Source organism: Rhinopithecus bieti, unplaced genomic scaffold (genome assembly GCF_001698545.2).
Source record: "Rhinopithecus bieti isolate Rb0 unplaced genomic scaffold, ASM169854v2 scaffold_4749, whole genome shotgun sequence".
Classification (NCBI taxonomy): domain Eukaryota; kingdom Metazoa; phylum Chordata; class Mammalia; order Primates; family Cercopithecidae; genus Rhinopithecus; species Rhinopithecus bieti.
The window spans coordinates 853,235-870,076 of NW_016804602.1; the positions used below are offsets into that span (position 1 = coordinate 853,235).

Here is a 16,842-nt window from a genome sequence, read left to right on the forward strand (position 1 = left end):
TATACATGTAAATGTTTTTCAACATTCACACACAAACTTGTGTATTGGTTCACATGTTTAAATGTATTTCTTAATGTGTGCAGTGGGTCATGGTGAAAATGTATGAAATCTGATCTATTGTATGCCCAAATTATTTTCACATCAAAAATAAGTTTAAGTAATTATAGAAATTACAACGTTTTACGAACTGAGTACATGTTATGCCAAAGAAACATTGTGTAAAGGAGTGAACATTGTGCCAGAGGATGAGAGACACTTCCTGTTACAGTATACTTCAATGTGGATTACCAATATGCATTGAAGAGGAAGAGGTAGGGGCCAATAGGGTGATAAAGACACAGAGGAAGGATAAGAGATGAAATGTGCAGATTAGCTTGAGTGTAGGAGTCAAGGCTTTAAGGAAGCAGATAATAGTGGGAATTCTGTTCAGGAAATGTAAGGCCACTTTTTGTTAGAGGATGTTGAGTGCTTGGATTCTGAATTTGATAGAATAATTTGATTTGAAGGACACTGGAGATTACTGAGCAGAAGTGTGATGCTATAAAGATAGGACTTGAGGATGATTATCTTGATAATCTATAGCTTGGATTACAGAAGGGAAAGGTTAAACTTTGAAATCAACTAGAGCTGTGCTACCCATCCCTATGGTAGCGACTGGCCACATGCCACTACTGAACACTTGAAATGTATCTAATGTGAATGAGGACCTGAATTTTAAATTTCATTTTATTTTAATTAATTTGAATGTAAATTGAAAACTAGAGCAATGTAAAATATTTTCCATTAAAAACAATTACTGTTTTGGTAGAACTGCATTTCACTTTAACCATTGAAAATGTATTATCTGAACTGAGGTATGCAATAGATATAAAATACTCCCTTAGTACAAAAAAGTAATTTATTTTAGCAATAATTTTATGCTATTACATGTTGAAATGTTATTATTTTGGATATATGGAGTAAATCAAAATATCATTAAAAGTTAATTTTGTGGTTTCTTTTATTTTGTTTTATACTTTATGTGGCTCCTAGAAAATTTAAAATTATATATGTAGATTATATTAAACTTCTACAAAACAACACTAATCTAAATGGCTATTACTCTGAGGTTTGAGAATATTTTCACATTCAGAAAGCACTTACAAAATGGAGATAGTAACCCTACTTTTTAAGTTATGTTTTCTTATCTATGTCAACACATATGAATTAACTAAAACCAATTTAAGATAAATAAAAGTAAATGATCCAATTGTTTTAAACCACTTAAATTAGTAGGTTTTTCTTTTCTTTTCTTTTCTTTTAACAGTGTCTCATTATGTTGCCCAGGCTGAACTCAAACTCCTGGATTCGAGGATCGTCCTGCCTCAGCCACCCAAGTAACTGAGACTATAGGAACACACCGCTTTTTCCAAGTTTTGAAGTAGATCTTTTTGACCAAAAGCAAGAAGTCTGGTGAAAACTGAGTTTTGAAGATAAGTGTGTACATTAGCCAAATTCTAGAGAAATTGGAATATGTAGAATCTTGTTTATAACAGCATTTTTCTTAAATCTCCGTTTTCCCCTCGATTAAATAATCTGGTAAATAACATATTATGATCATCAAATAAAGAATATATTTTATACCAAACTTAAAATATAGCTAGGTCTACATGAAAGCATCCTTCATAGCATGGTTGTCAAAAACGTGGATGTTGGAACCAGACTCTTTACACTAGTTGTGTAATCCTGGCCAATTTTCTTAATTTCACTATGCTGTCATTTCCTTCCCCATCTGTAACAAAAGAATGATAATAATAGTCCCCACCTTATAGAGTTGTATAAAGCTTAAATGACTCATCCACACAAAGTTCCTAGAAGGATACCAAGCACATAGTAACCACCTAATTAATATTAACTCTTGTTTATATTGTTCACAAAAATACCACATATTTGAACAAGTGATCAAATGTGTGACAGTCCCAGAAATGTTCAGTATGAACACTACAAGCGAAGGAATTCTAAGTACCCTTTAAAAATCCTTATACATTGCCATAAACTATTTCTAAACCTATGTTGAGATAGAATACTATATATTTATGGGTCAAATCTCAGGAGTCAGATAAGGTTGGTCGAGTTTGTGACTAAAGGCAAATTACTGAACCTCAGCAAGTCTCTGTTTCCTTATCTCTGGAATGAGCATTAAAATGCCACCTTAGTCTTTGTGTCCATTGTTAGGAGATGATAAATGGAAACAGTCAAGCACAGTGCCTGACATGTGATTTTACTGTCATTACTATTTTATCTAGAACTCTTTGAAGTCCTGTAAGTCTACCACATTTTATTTTAATGTCATTACAACAATACACTTTTAATTATGGCCATAAGATTTGAAAGACAGACTATTCAATTTTCCTTTTCATCTTCTATCATTTAAGGGTGAATTTATTGCAAACAGTCTATTACTATGAGTCTTTTAACCTCTCCACTGGCTTATAAAACTGTTAATTGGTTATGGAAAATAGACATCTGTTATGTCTATTTTTTGACTCAATACCTTTATTTTATTCTTCTTCCTATTCTGAGCATCTTGTGATGTATGCATCTTTTGCATTGTTTTCTCTAGATATAGTGACTTTTTTCTGAGCCTCTGTTTCTGTTGCCTTGACCATGAAGACCTCCCTTTGAAGACTCTGGACAAAATAATTTAACTGAAATCACTATGAATAAAAAACTAGTTTAAGACTTATTGCTCCCTTATATAAGAATACATAGTTTCCTTCTAATCAAACACTAACACTCTGGAAAAGGGGGCTTTTTTTTAGATCATCCCTGGAATGAACAGTTATTTTCTGTGTGTAAATGAGAGGAGATACTTTTAAAGAAACACTTTTTGTCTCATTGATTAAATAGCTAGTTCTAGCTGCCCAGTTATAGCATAGGATTCTAAAGTATACGCTCAGGGAATATGGTGTGTGTGTTCTCTCACTAGCATCCTGAGATGCTGACCAACACAAATGCAGGGAGCTTGAAATAGTACTAGATTGATATTCTCAATAGAAGGCATTCTAGAGCTTCTTTGAAAAGAGGTTAAATTATTTGATTTACGTAATGACAGATTTTAAAATTATTTATTCATTAATCTTTCTACATATGACCTAAATGGGACCACAAATGAAGTATAAGATTTATTTATCTATTCTGTGCTCTTCAGTGTTTGCTTGATAGATCTGTATATTGTTTATATAGATTCTGGCCTGAGGAACTGGGATAGCTTTGAAAGCAGAGAATATATCTTATACTTTATGTGTTGTGATATGCATCATAACTGGGAAAGACTTCTTAATTTATATATCTCCTCATTTTAAACTAATAAATTACCATTCTTCAAATTGGCATTAGCTTGAGAATTCTTTGTTGCAAGATTAAGCTAATGGTAGATCTTAAAGGATGACATATTTACTGTCATAATAGGGCTTGGGAGGCAATAAAGGTTGCTAGGAGATAAGGGAAAAAGTAAGAACTAGATCCAGGATTCAGAAAATTTTCTAAGGTTAGAAAAATGTTATAGATCTTACAGGAGTAAGGCCAAGGATAAAAACCTGAGTATGTATGAGTGGAGAAGGAACTGTGAAACTGAAGGTCAGCTGGATGAAAAGTAGGGAAGTTCCTTCATTTCTAAATGGAGCTAGAGACTAGTATTACCTTGTTCTTCATTTTTGAGTATCATAGTGTAATTATGTTAATGCTCTTAATAGTGCCTGGTATGCAGGAAATGAACAATGACAGGCATCATCATCATCATCATCGTCGTCATCATCATCATCATTATTTTTATTTGAATTGAGGAAGCTGTCCTCGATAATATTTGCCAATTATGAAAATGTATATATGGTTTCTTGTGTCCTTTTCTAAACTTAAAAACGTAAATGGGTATTTGTATGCTATTCAATCTTAATGCCATTGCTGCTCATGTCACACGCTCCTTCATCTTTATTTTTATCGCAGAGGGATGTAGTCTCTCCTGTCTATGCATGATGAGTTCAGTGATTTAGAAATTAAGCCCTGTAGCTACATTACCTATTCAGTTGCTGAACTGTGACACACTGTTTCATTAGTCATACCAGGTTGTTTTGGAAATATGTCCCATCAACCTATAAATTATGGAGCTGCTCTTATAAATTCATAGCACAACTATATGTTAAGTTTTAGATTAAGCTCATATTCTCTTTGCCTGAATTAAAATATGAATGAGCTACTTTGCATCCCAGACTTTGGTTCACGGAAAGTCTAAATTGGGAGGATGATCTTAGAAAAAGTATGTATGAGAACACAGTATTATTTGAAGTCCATATCCAACCTGTCATTTTGACAGATGTGTGTTCTTGGCTTATTTTAATACTTAGATTGAAAAAATTTTAAGTATTCTAGTTCAGTATTCTTATGACTTTTGAAATCTATAAAGATTTTTACTCCCATGGGAGAGAGAAGATTATGAGAAACTCAAAAGAATAGGAGGAAATTTTATGCCTGATCATGATTATTAATCCAGGATGTTGTTTATGGCTCTACTAACATATTGCCTTATTTTGCTGAGTCCTTAATCCAATCAGGCAACAAATATATAGTGAATGTTAGGCTATACAGTTACCATGCTTGACAGCAGCCTTCAAATGGGACGTGACACAGACATACAAAAAGACAACAGTGCTATAGGGTCTATTGTATTGTTAAACAAATGATACTGATAGCAAGTGCTGTTAAACTTCAGAGTAATGTCTTTCACTCTAAAAATGTTACAGAGATTTTATTCCCAGGCCAGAGGTAGTGCTTCTTTGTAAAAAAAACTCCAGCCTTGCCTCCAGCTTTGACCTGTGTACCACACTGGGGTTATTCATCTCTCATTGCCTATAGAGACAAACCAGAGTAAGACTTAAACACAGGAAGAGAATTACATACTGAAGCTAAATATATAGAGTCTTTACAATATCTTATATAGTTTTAGACCTTCACTTCCCCCAAAATTGTTCAGTGATGTCAGGTTCCCTGTTTGTAGTGATAGCGCTAAACATTAGTGTTTGGCCCAAAGTAGAAGCTTAACAAATGTTTATATAATCAATGATTTCTAAAGTTGTTTTAACCCATATTTGAATGTCATTATCTATACATTTTAAATATACAATTACAACATTGAAATTTTGGAGAAACTCCAGGACCACATACCAGATTTATGCCACTTGTCATAAAAATCTCTGTACACTACTCATATACCTCATACTCTATGAATGTCCCTTAGAAATAATTTTTGCATGTACTTTACTTTCCACATTTATTCAATTTTTCTTTCAATACATACATTTATTGAATACCTAAAATTCTAGGCACCAGAGATACAGAAATGAACAAGAAATACAAAGCTTCAGTTCTTGCATTCTATCGGGAAGATGAACAATCAACAGAGACATAATATATCTGTAATTATGAAGGCCAAGAAGGAAAACATATCAGGGTAAGAGGATACAAAGGGATTTTAGGGGAGGGGTTGGTCAAATTCATCCTCTCTAAAAAGATGCTATTTGAACAGAGATTTTAATATAGTGAGGGGGTAGCTGACAGCACTCAGGCATAAACAGCAAGGTAGGTACTGAAGCTAGAGAGTGACTGGCATGTTCAAGTAAGAGCAAGGAGGCAACAGGGCTGGTTCGGATTGAGGGAGGCAGATAGTAATAAAGTATGAAGTTGCAGAGTTAGTAGAGACCTTGCTGGAGAAAGATTTTTAGACTACCACAAGAACTTTGGATTTAGCCTGTATGAGACAGGAAAGAGAAATAACAAGGTCTGACTTGCGCTATAAAAGGAAAACTCTCACATGTTGAGACTAGAATTCAGGAAGTCAAGCTAGAAGAAGTGTGAACATTTAAAAAGCTTTTGCAATAAACCCAGCAGGAAATGATGGTAGCTTCAGCAGGAGTGGTAGCTGTTAAGTGGGAGAAGCAATGAGCTTTCTTGATATATTTCAAGGGTAGTTCTACAAGATTTGTTAATGGATTGGATGTGGGTTTGATCAAGAACAGTCAGGATGTCTCCAAGATTTCTGGAAGCCTAGAATTCTGCTTCCTGAGGTAGTGAACACTGGGACAGTAGCAGGTATGTTTGTGTTTAGGGCCAAAAAAAGTTTTCGTTTGGATATATTAATTTTGAGATAGCTATCAGATATGAAAGTGGAGTCATTGAATTGACAATTGAATATATGAGCTTAGAGTCAGAGGAGTAATGAGGCCTGAAACACAATATTGAGAGTCTTTTGCATGTAGATGATGTTCAAAGAATGCAGCTAGATGAGATCACTTAGAGAGTAAACGCTTACAGAGAAGAGAATGAGCCAGAGGACTGTCGTTAGGGCACCCCAAATATCGAGGTAAGGGAGGTGAGGAGGAATTTCTTATGGTGCCAGGAGAAGCAATGAGTGAGGAAGGAAGAGTCCCAAGACAGAATGTCATAAGATTCAAGAGAAAAAGATGTTTCAGGAAGAGGAAAATTATGAGATTTATTAAATGCTGCTGAGAGATTTAGTAAAATGAGAACTAAGAATTGACAATAAGATCATTGGTAACCCCTTTCCTGAAATGCCATTTCCCCACCTTTTCATCTAGCTCAGTGGTCCCCAACCTTTTTGGCACCAGGGACCAGTTTTGTAAAAGACAATTTTTCCACAGACTGAGGTTGGGGCATGGTTTTGGAGTGATTCAAGCACATTACATTTATTGTGCACTTTATTTCTATTGTTATTACATTGTAATCTATAATGAAATAATGATAAAACATACCATAATTCAGAATCAGTGGGAGCCCTGAGCTTGTTTTCCTGCAACTAGATGGTCTCATTTGGGGGTAATGGGAGACAGTGACAGATCATCAGGCATTAGATTCTTATAAGGAGAGCACAACCTAGTTCCCTTGCATGTGCAGTTCACGGTAGGGTCCATGCTCCTATGAGAATCTAATGCCACCGCTGATCTGACAGGAGGCAGATCTCAGGTAGTGAAGCAAGTGATGGTGAGTGGCTGTAAATACAGACGAAGCTCCACTCACTCACCTGCCACTCACCTCCTGCTGTGTGGCCCAGTTCCTAACAGGCCATGGACCAGTACCAGTTTGTTTCCCAGGGGTTGGGGACTCCTGTTTTAGCTGATTCCTCCAAACCTTTAAGTCCCTGTGGTATAAAAATATTTATCCAAAACAGAACAAAACAAGTAGTGAGAGACAGAGGATGGAGGGCAGGAGAGAACAGGAGACAAAAACACATGTAACTGATTGTTATATGTAAAAATGTAAAAAAATTAAAACACTAAAAGAGGGGTGAGCTCTAGACAGAGGTCTAGGCTAAACGACAGCACTGACAGATATTATGCTGTGGAGGTGAGTCATCAGCTAAACATGCCTATTAACCAGTGATATGAGAGAAGACATCAATGATGTTTTCAGAGCTTGCTATGATAGAACATGAACTAACACATAGAAGACTATTAAAATAGAGCTTTGCTCTCTTTGCATCATAGCTTAATCTGATGACATATTTGGGTCAATGTTCAGACATTGTGTCCTTGCTATCCCAAGAAAACCATGTGTTAATATCATCGTATAAGGAGATTTTTTTCCCACAAACATTCTGGGAAATAAAAAAAATATATGTATCCTGGGAAATAGTCTTCGAAAGTACAATAGATATTCCTATTTGATTAGAAAATAAAACATTGAGATACAGTGCTGCCTTCTTAAAATAATCTTTAATAAGAGAACAAATGAATAAAAAAGGAAGTGATTGGAGCCTCTCCAATAAAGAGAGATCACACAGAAGATACACCAGATAACTAAGTGTATTAAGTAAAATATAGTTATCAGTGGAATGGCTCCACAGTCTATCTAGATATTTAAAGGAATTATGTAATGGATTAAGGTAAGCCATTTGACAATTGTTTTCTTAAGTCTTGTGGTATTAGGGGAAAACATAATTGAGATTTAAAAATTCTCTTGCTTCAATATAAAGCTAAGGGAAGGCAGGTGCACAGATAACAATTGGAGCGTGTATACACAGTGCAAGAGAAAGCAGGGCTCATAGAAACAGGATATTGAATTTTAAAAATAATCATCCATTTTTAATCCCAGCTCCTTGGGAGGCTAAGGCAGGAGGATCCCTTGAACACAGGAGTTGTAGGTAAGCCTGGGCAACACAGCAAGATGCCATCTCGAGAAAAAGTAGTCAACTGTTTTTAATTTTATTAAAATTTCGTGAGATGCTATCATACTCATCAAGTGAAGAATGTTGACTGATGTTCCTGGAAGATATTTATTTACTCTTATGCATAACAATACAACTATCCTAGAGTTGTTATAATAGATGTAAGAGTTGATGCTACAAATTTTGGGGTCTAACCCAATGCTTCTCGAACTTGAATTTGCAAACATACCAACCAGGGAATCTTGCTAAATTCAGATTATGTTTCAGTAGGTCTGGAAAGGAATTTAGATTCTGCATTTCTAACCAACTCCCAAGTGAAGTCAATGATGCTGACTGATGCATGACACTTCGAGTCAGATGATACAGAGGAACTGTGCCTGGACTGACTCACAGACAAGTTGTACTTGGTTCTTACTCACAGTGAAAGACTTTGGAGCTGACTTCACTTTATCTGCTAGTACCCTTTGAATTTGCATTGTTTCTTATAGACGAAGATGGCCAATAACTGGGCATGTTTCCAGCAGATGTGATGGATTTGTGGTTGCCTGTTCCTGCTCATTATGCAGGCTTTTTTTATGCCCAAGAGGAAACACTTTGAGTGTTGGGGAACATCCTGTGGCCATAAGAGAAAATAAAATCAGTGGTCCTGTGTAAAATTTGTGATCATGGCCTCATTAGCACTGTGCTTAAATCTATTCTTTATTCAGTTTTGTCAATCAGTTCAATTTTATTGTCTAATGAGGCCAAAGTGGTCTTTATATTGTTTCATGACAGCATGACAAAACAGAGCTGTCTACTTCAGAAGCATGGGCTATGGTTGTTTGAAGAGGAATTGTGTTTAATGAATAGAGAAGCAAATACTAATATTGATAAAAGCTACCCCCCCACACACACCTCAAAAGGTATTAGCAAATTACTTTGATTGGATTAAACAACGAATCTTTAATATTATATATTTACTTTAGTGAACTTTTGCTTCTGAAGACAATTTTTTTCTGAACTCATCATCAAATTCTGGGATGCCATACTTTTCTTCTATGGAACAGCCACATCATTTAAATTAAAAGCACATAAGTTGACTCTGACAAAAGAATGTGATGGTCGTGACATTTAACACATCAATCCCCTTACAAAAACCAGTCAAATCAACTAGGTTAGTGTATTAGTCCATTCTCACACCACTATAAAAAAACTACCTGAGATTGAGTAATTTATGAAGAAAATAAGTTTAATTGACTCACAGTTCCACAGGCTGTACAGGAAGCATGGCTGGGAAGCCTTAGGAAATTTACAATCATGGCAAAAGGTGAAGGGGAAGCAGGCACATCTTCACACAGGCAGAGCAGGAGGAAGAGAGCTATGGGGAAAGAGCTACACACTTTTAAACGACCAGGTCTCATGAAAACTCACTATCACGAGAACAGCAAGGGGGAAGTTCACCCCCATATCCAATCACCTCCAACCAGGCCCCTCTTCCAATATTGAGGATAACAATTCGACCTGAGATTTGGGTGGGGATACAGAGCTAAACCATATCAGTTAATAAAAGACAAAGCTCATACATGATATATTCAACAAAGCTTGATGACCAGAATTGCCACATATGTCAGAATACAGAAGTATGTAGCCAGCACTCAACACAGGAGGCTAGGAAAACAAAGAAGAACCAGTGAAACATAAAATTCTTCACAGACTCTAAACTGCAGATGAGAGGGCAAAGCTGTAAGAATCACATGCAGTGGAAGCAGCCTAAGCCTTAAAAATCTGAAAGCATTCAATAAAATCTTGGTTTTAGAAGGATAGAGAAGAAACTGAGGAAAAGACTATCGAGAACAGAATCTAAATTGAGCAAACTGGTGGGGAAGGGACTAGCAGAGAAGGACCTCAGAATATTCCATAACCACAAAATATGATTTTTGAAGGTAAGAGCACCATTGCAGAAGGCCACAAAGCTCTGAATGTTTCAGAGGTAGAGGCAGGACAACTTTCTGAATCAAGCTTAGCCTCAAAAACCAAAAAGAAACTATATTTCTGAATAAATCATGGTAACTACATAGGAAGGAGCTCTTGAGCCATGAATTTGTAAAAGCGACTTTGGCTTTTCTCTGCTCTTCATGTAGAAACATTCTCTGAATAGTTAAAAGAAATTCAACTTTATTTAAACACAGAAAAAAATTTATAATCAAACTCTACATAAATAAGTTGTAAGACAATATATAAATAAACCAAATATTCCAACAAATAATGAAAACACACCCAGTAAACATAGCTATGAAAAAGACAAAACCAATATTTTCAGATTTCTCCATAGTCTAGAAAATTTTTTAAATGGTCAAAGCTTTGCAAGAAAAGCATAAATCGGTAATAGAACAGCTCTGAAGAGAGGTATCTAAACAATAATAGAATCTGTAAAAAGAATGGAAAGGAATTAGTAATGAACTAGAAAAATGTAAAAGAAAGACATTTTAGAAATGGACTTTAAAATAGAAGAAATACAAGAAAATATAGTTGCACACAAGAAAAAGTGTACTACAGGAATTAAGGTACAGAATAGAGGAATGCACATTTAATGAACAACAATGAGGACAATAACAACAACAAAATAAGGTAAAAATGTTTCAAGAGAATGTTATAAATACAGAAGATAGATCAATAAATTGGTAATTTCAATAAATACAAATTGATTAACTCACTTCTTAAAAACAGAATGTTAGTTTGGCTAACAAAGCAATATTCAATTTTACTGCTGTAGCAAGAGACATAAATAAATGATTATTAAATTTTAAAAGCAAAAGGGATGGCTAGAGGTATACATCAAAATGAATAACGGCTGAAAGCTATTTTAAATATGTTGAATATATTTTAAAGTCACAAATAATGACAACAAAACAAAACAACAGAAAAAAGCAAAGATAAAAGACATTGTAACTCATGGAAAGTTGCCAGAGCACCCACTTATTATCCTGAAAACAGATCATTAACAGAAACAAATAGCATTTATCCTACCCTTAGAGCGTAACTTGTATTTCAGGATAATTAAATAGCCTTAGTAGATACATTTTTCAATGCCTAAGCTCTCCAGCTAATTGTCACAAAAGGAATAATAAAATTATAAAAATAACAATTTTGTGATTACTAATATGGTTTGGCTCAATATCCCCACCCAAATCTCAACTGTAATCCCCATGTTCAAGGGAGGGACCTGGTGGGAGGTGATTGGAAACTGGGGGTGGTTTCCCCCATGGTGTTCTCATGACAGTGAGTGAGTTCTCACGAGAGTTGGTGGTTTTAAGAGCATTCGGTAGTTCCCCCTTTGCTCTCTCTCTCTCCTGATGCCCTGTGAAGAGGGTGCCTACTTTCCCTTCACCTTCTGCCATGATTGTAAGTTTCCTGAGGACTCCCCAGCCATGTAGAACTGTGAGTCAATTAAACCTGTTCTGTTTATAAATTACACAGTTTCAAGTAGTATCTTCATAGCAGTGTGAAAACAAGTTAATACAATTACTAATAAAATAAATGATTCAGACAATGATCATTAATAGATAATAAGGCTAGTAGTGAAAGCTGACGGGGAACTTTTCAGTGAAGAGATCATGTTGTCACCATTGATCAACTTCGTTATCACTAAGAGTGAGGTTCTTACACATCATGTGCTTTTTATATAATGATGCAACAGGAGAAACACAGAATGACCCTTGAAGTATTCTTTTTCTCTTGCACACACACACACCCCTGTGCACACAAAGATTGAATCTGATCAAATCTTTAGATCTAATTTGCAGTCTATTGAAAATATAGGGAATAGAGGAACAAGTTAAATGATATCAACAGGAAACAGTCAAATCCAGAATGATGATATTTTGTAGAAAAAAACTGAACCATTTCTCCAATGCCATTAAGAAAAGGTGAGAGTAGATCACAAGTAATTTTAAAAAGACTTAAGTGTAGGTGAGCATATCTACCAGTTGGCTGGGACAGTCATGGTTTACTCTTGTTACCACAATGTACTTGTTATTTATTCTCCCTTTAAGCTCAGAGGCATTTAGGGTAGGGCTGCAGATCGTATGACCACTTTACTTAAAAGACATACAACCAAATTTATTGAGAAGACTTTATTTGGATCTGATCCTCACAAGCCAAAACAACAAACAAACTAAAATCCATTATGTTTCAGTTTATACTCACACACACATTTTTTTAACAATTGAGACAATTTGAATATGAATTTGTATTTAGGTCATGTTATGCAATTTCTGTTAGATAATTATGTGTGACAACAGAATTGCAGTAATATAAGAATGTATTTTTGGCCGGGTGCGGTGACTCACGCCTGTAATCCCAGCACTTTGGGAGACCGAGGTGGGCAGATCACGAGATCAGGAGATCGAGACCATCCTGGCCAACAGGGTGAAACCCCGTCTCTACTAAAGATACAAAAAGTTAGCCTGGCATGGTGGCATGCTCCTGTAGTCCCAGCTGCTTGGGAGGCTGAGGCAGGAGAATGGCGTGAACCCGGAAGGCAGAGCTTGCAGTGGGCTGAGATCAAGCCACTGCATTCCAGCCTGGGTGACAGTGAGACTCTGTCTCACAAAAAAAAAAAAAAAAAAAAAAAAAAAAAAAAGATGTATTTTTTACTCTAAAGCTTATCTCAGTATCTTGGTAGTTGGGATTTGCAATAAACTATTCAAGCAAAAAAGGAGAGAATGCATTCAGTTTGGAAACAAATATGACAAACATTAATAGTTACGGAAACTGAGAGATGGGTACATAATACTTATTTTCTCTCTGATTTTGTGTCTGTTTGCAAATTTTAAAAATGGAAAGTTAAAATAATTGATTTTATAAAAGAAGAATTGTAGTAACTGATCAAACTTGAGATCAGCTTATTATGGACATAAATTGTCAATGCTTATGCATCTAATAACAGAGCTTCAAAATAGAAGAAAGAACAGACAGAATTGCAAAGCATAATTTAAAAACACAATATTAGTCAGTGATTTGCAAACCAAACCCTCTAAAAATTGATAGAACCTGTAGTCATAAATTAGTAAGGATATAGAAAACTTGAACTACACTATTAATCAACTTGACTTAACATTTATAGAATACCCAACAAAAGCAGAATAAACATGATTTTCAAGTGCACATAGAACACTTGCAAAGACAGACCATATTTTGCACCATTTAACAAGTATCGATACATTTAAATAATTTAAGTCATACATAATAAATTTCTGAAGCAATTAAATTAAAAATAAATAACAGAAATTTCTCTAGGAAATTCCCCCAAATATTTAGAAATGACATAATGCGTTCTATATAATCCATGTGTCAAAGAAATCAAAGAAAATTTAGAAAGTATTTTGAACCATTCAGTTCAAATGAAAATATTGCCTATCAAAATTGGTACCATATTGCCAAAAAGGTATTTGGGGAACATTTATAGCACTAAATACTTGTACTGGAAAAGAAGAAAAGCTTCAAGGCAATGACCTCAGCTTCTACCTAAAAAAAATTGGAAAATAAAAAAGAAATATGCAGAAATATCTCTGAAATGTGAAGAAGAAGGGAAATGATAAAGATTGGAGTCTGGAAATTAATAAAATAGAAAAGAGAAACAATAAATGGAAGAAAAGAGAGACAATAAATGCAACCAATAGCTGGTTATTTGATAACACTAAGAAAGGATAAACTTTCAGCCAGACTTATTAAGCAAAAAAAAAAGAAGTTACAAATTGCCAATTGCAGGAATGAGAGAAGTTATATTACTGCAGATTCTACATCTATTAAAAGTATAATAAAGAGGTATTATGGAAAACTTTATGGTAATAAATGCAACAATTCAGATGAAATGGACGAATTCTTTGAAGAGAAAAAAACCCACCAAAGCTCATTTAGGAAAAAATATCTAATATGAATAACCCTATATCTAGTTTTAAATGTTCATTTTTACTAAAAACCTTCCTACAGAGAAAATTCAGAGTTCAGATGCCTTCCCTAGTGGATTCTACCAAACATTTAGGGAAGAAATAATACCAAATCTATATACACTATTTTATATATTTTAAAAGACGGATACTTCAGACTCATTCTATGGGGCCAGCATTACCTTGGTTCCAAAATCAAACACTTCATAAGACAATTACTGACCAATATCCCTTATAAACATGGAGCAAACATGCTGAACAATTTTCTCAAATTGAATTCAACAGTACAGGACCAAATGGACTTTATTCCAGGAACAAAAATGTTGGTTCAATCAGTGCAATTCCCCCACATTAACAAAGCTGGGAAAAAATAAATGATAAATTCAATATCTATTCCTGTTAAAAATTCTCAGCAAGGTGTGTATACAGAAGGCATATTATTTTCTTATGGCTGGTATAACAAATCACCACAAATTGGGTGGCAGAGTACAAAAGAAATTTATTATTTCACAAGTCTGAAGGTCAAAAATACAAAATCAAGGTGTCAGCATATCCACACTCCCCAGAGGTTCTTAGGAAAATTCTTCTCTTCCACCTTTGGGTGGCCCTTGGCATTCCTTGGCTTTTTTGGCTTGTGGCCAAATCACTCGAATATCTGCCTCCATCTTCACAGCACCTTCTCCTCTGCGTGTCTGCATCTTCTCTTTTTCTGTCTCATATAAACACTTGTCATTGAATTTAGGGCCACCTGGGTAATCCATAATGCTGCCATTTCAAGATCTTTAACCTAATTACATCGTAATTCCTTTTTTTTTTTTTCATATAAGTTAACATCCACAGGTTCCAGGGATTTAAATGTGGGCAAATCTTTTGGGGGCCACTATTCAACCCACAGCGAAAGGAAGTTCCACACCCTTACAAAGGGCATCTACAGAAACGCTACAGCTAGTATCATACTTAAGTGAAAGACTGAATGCTTTTCCCCTATGAACTAGAACAAAACAAGGATATCCACTCCCACCACTCCTATTCAACATTGTACTGAAGGTTCTGGCCAGTGTAATAAGGCAAGAAAAGAAATAAAAGCATTCAATTTGGAAAACAAATAAGTAAAGCCATTTTTAGTCAAAGATTAAATGGTCATTTATATAAAAAATGATGGAATCTACCAGAAAATGAATGTATGAGTTCAGCATGGTTATAGGATATAAGATCAATATATAAAAAACAATCATTTTTCTATCTACTAGCAACAAACCATTAGAAAATGAAATTGCACAAAATAATCTCACTGCAATTGCATTCGTGACCAGAATTATTATTAGTTGTTGTTGTAATAGTAGTAATATTTACTTTTAATGGCACTTTTGAAACAGTAGCAATATAGAAAGAATGTCAGCCAATTGTGTAATAGTATTATATCAATACTGATTTTCTGATTTTCCTAATTGGACTGTGATTATGTAAAAGACTGGTCTTTGTTTTAGGAAACACATACTGAAATATTTACGTGTTAAGGGTCATCTCAAGTCATTATGAAAATGCATAAAATGTACATATTTGAGAGAAAGAAAGAGAAACAACATAGTAAATGATAATAAGGAGACAATTAAGGAATCTGGATGAAAGGTGTACAAGATCTCTTCATACATTTCTTACATCTTTTCTGTAAGTAAGGCTGACATTACTTCAAAGTAAAATATTGTTAAACACAATGTGAGAAAAGGAATTGAAAATGATGCATCTAAGTAACTCTTGAAGAATTTTGCTTCAAATGGAGCCATAGTTGTTTGGACAGATAGGGTCAGGAGGTATGAAACTTTATTATAATGCCTGGCATAGAGGGGTGCTCAAGCTAAGAGAGGCATTAGGTCAGAGAGATAAAACTCAAGGAAAGCCTTATCCTGATCACTCTGTGGCCAGAAGATGGGTCAGCAATGTTATTCTTTTTCTTTTTCCATTATCTCTTCTCTCTGATTCATACAGTTGGGTTTGTGTAAGTTAAGTGCTTCCATTATACACTTAACATTTTATTTACCAATTCTCATACTCAAGATCAGAATTTGTAATGTACAGCTATATGACTTAAAATGCCAAACATCACAAAGTGTAATAGGATCACTTTTGTTTTTTACAAAGTATTCATAGATCTCTAAACTGGAATAAGGCAATTACCATCAAGCTTTATCAAAACAGCATCTATAGAAAGAAAGAGGGGAGAGACACAAATGCTTTTTCAGAACTGAATGAATCATTTATGAGGATGTTTCCCCAACTACTGTACTGTCCTCCAAGAAGAGTAGAAGAAATTAATGTGGAATAATATTTCCTTTGTAAAGGATCATGATACTTCATCAGGCTGCAAGATGCTACTTTAACGCTCTCAGAGCATTCTGGGGAAATGGCACATGAGGTCTTGCCTCTTGTATTCTTTCCCACTGCTGTGCAAAGAGGTTAATAAGAGAGGCTAGGGAAAGGGTGGTGGGAATCCTTGGTCTATGAAAGCTGCAGTCAATATTTCAAGTTAAGTTATATATTGGAGAGAAAAGTACTCATTATATAGCAGTTTTCTTAGACTTACGTCAGATTATTGCCCTTCAGTTACCAACACATATTTATCTTTGACACCTTATAATATTATTACTAGCTGGCATATATTTCAAGTGTCTCCTCTCTTCTTTTTTTTTTTTTTTTTTTTTT

The 16,842-nt window shown here is 34.9% G+C and overlaps 1 long non-coding RNA gene across 1 annotated transcript; it reads left to right on the forward strand.

The window, feature by feature from the left end:
• The first annotated feature begins 3,533 nt into the window (after positions 1-3,533).
• LOC108527871 (uncharacterized) lies at positions 3,534-8,846 on the forward strand. Its single transcript, XR_001884966.1, has 3 exons — positions 3,534-3,634; positions 5,358-5,485; positions 8,486-8,846. It is a non-coding gene; the product is annotated as an uncharacterized LOC108527871 (long non-coding RNA).
• Positions 8,847-16,842: the final 7,996 nt, after the last annotated feature.